The sequence below is a fragment of the Montipora foliosa genome, chromosome 12, assembly GCF_036669935.1.
Source record: "Montipora foliosa isolate CH-2021 chromosome 12, ASM3666993v2, whole genome shotgun sequence".
In the NCBI taxonomy this organism is placed as follows: domain Eukaryota; kingdom Metazoa; phylum Cnidaria; class Anthozoa; order Scleractinia; family Acroporidae; genus Montipora; species Montipora foliosa.
This window is the reverse complement of record NC_090880.1, coordinates 18529816-18532315: the sequence shown is the minus strand read 5'-3', so window position 1 is coordinate 18532315 and position 2500 is coordinate 18529816. Positions and strand designations below refer to the sequence as shown.

Sequence of the window (2500 nt, the reverse complement as noted above, 5' to 3'; positions counted from 1 at the left end):
TATTATTATTATTAACGTGTATTTCGCTGGATACCTTTCCAAAGTTTAGGATAGATGCGGTATTCCATTCATTTGTTTTCGTGAATGCCCCAGACCAAAACATGCCAGTGACCAGGTTTAGAGCAAACACATTCTTAAAGCATCAACTTCTTCTTCTGTAGGGTTCGTTGAGGTAGACCTTTCAGTGGGACGAAATAATAAATTCTTTTTTTTAAGGAAAGGCTTTACCAGAGTCCAACAATCTCAAAAGAGCCAAAGAAACGAAACGGTCGCTTTAATTTTGTCTCAAATTCAGCCTTGACAACGAGAGAGCGCATCGACAAGGGAACTCACATTTTTCGACGTTTTCATCCGGGATATATGAAATGGCCAAAGAGACCAATTTAACCGTGTGGCTATGCTGATCACACAGCGAGGGGTACCAAGAGTTTTTCTCTCTTCCTTAATCGGTATTCTAGAAAACGAGAAATTTGCTCGGGTGAATCGCTCTTTTGAATATGATTGTAATTTTGCCATTTAACATTACATATTCTTTGTCACTGCCAGGCCCTAGCTCAGTTTACTGTTCTTGAGAAATGCCAGTAAAATAAAAGTAGTCAACTGGCAAAACAAAACGTTAAGTGTGTATTATGACGAAAGAATTGCTTGAATCCCGGTACGAAATAATCTACTTCATGGTTCACGCATGCTGTAATAGTAGCTACACAATACAAATTCTATAATTAAGTAGAAACCGCAAATACATAGAATTTGCTTCGTTCTTTTTGTCGCTTTTATTTCAAATATTAAGTTTAAAATGAGAGTTAAACATGAGAAGTTTATATCAATGAGTCATTTTCCACAAACACCAATTGATGACGCAACATAGCTTCCGTACTTTAAACAGAATTTCAATAAGAAATTCAGAAATTGTTTCTGAAAACTAACAGATTTGTGTCCAACAAGGAAGACCTGATCCACATTCTGTTTAGGAAAATATCACACACCATAAAACCATAAAAGGCTACACTTGAAAGAAGAAAGCGACCGTCTCGTTTCGAAATGCATACACAGTGGCATCAAATGTCATAAAAGTTCACTAGAAAGAAAACAAAAATAGGCAGGTATTCAGAGGTTAGCAGAAGGTTTACCTTTGACAAATCTGCCATGTGAGAGAGACAATCTCATGTTTCATGATGAATCAGATGATTAGGGATCCTTAAGCAAGGACGACGGCGACGGCTACGAGAACGCCACTAAAATAGGTTTAATAGGCAAAAACAATAGCTCTGCACGTCCTGCATAGGCATTTATTTGCCGTTCTCGTCCCGAAAACGACGTCAAATGATCAAATTTGAGGTTAATTTGAGCATCTGACGATGAATTTTCAATTTTCTCTCCAAACATCCATACCTTTCATACCAATTTTGTTTCTGGAATGTTGATAGACACTTTCACGCCGAACGACTTGGAATGACAGCGAAATTATTACAATAACAGGGAATAACATTTTTAGACAACGTTCTCGTAGCCGTAGTCGTCATCCTTGCTTAAGGTCCCTTTACAAATAAACATTTGCGTCTCAAAACGGAAGCATGGAAATAGCCACTGAGATGTACCAGAAACTCATTTCTGCAAAATTCATTCTTAGCTGTGAAGGGTTCAACGTACACCCCAAAAGAGAATTTCAAATTTCGAATTTCGTAAACAATGTTCTCTTATTGCAACAGCAGTTGGCTTAAGGAAAATAGGTGTAAAACATGTCGACAAACTGTCTTTGTTGATATAGCAAAGGCATATGCGTAAACAAATGTGTGTTCAGGAAGTTTGAGGAGCTGATCTAGGCAAACAGCAAGCTATCTTGTTGCCCACAGGATGCCCGTCAACAGCTGGAATAGTTTGCATTTCCATTTTCACGTGGAACACAGCTGCCTGAGGGGGCTGGCTAGCTTTTCCATAAATGCTTATAAAATCAGACCTTTTTCGTGGCGGTTCATTCGCTTTTAGCAGCAGCGCTGTCACACGAAATCATGACACCACTAGTCCTTTTCCTCCGTTTGTGCTGCATGATGCCCTTTGCAGCCTGCGATTATGTTCGCGGGTGTTACTACACTAACTGGTCTCAGTACCGTCCAAAAGGGGGAACCTTCTGGCCTGAGGACATCGATCCTGCCCTTTGCACTCACATCCTCTTTTCGTTCGCAAAAGTCAGTCGAACGACGCACCAATTAGAGATCTACGAAGAAAACGATCATGACTTGTACAACAGAATTAATGCCCTGAAAAAGGTGAACCCAAAGCTGAAGACCCAGATCGCTGTGGGAGGATGGACTCACGAAGAAAAGGACAGCCCGTTTTCCAAAATGGTTGCCACAAAAGGGAAAAGAGCTATTTTCATAAAATCGACAATAGATACTCTAAGAAAGTTTGGCTTCGATGGTTTGGATTTAGATTGGGAATATCCGGGCATGCGTGGCGGCTCCCCCAAGAGCGACAAAGGTCGCTTCACTCTCCTCTGCCA

At 40.4% G+C, this 2500-nt stretch overlaps 1 pseudogene; it reads left to right on the top strand.

Moving 5' to 3' along the window:
- The first annotated feature begins 1984 nt into the window (after positions 1-1984).
- Positions 1985-2500, top strand: part of LOC137979330 (chitinase-3-like protein 1 pseudogene) — a 1560-nt pseudogene continuing 1044 nt past the window's right edge.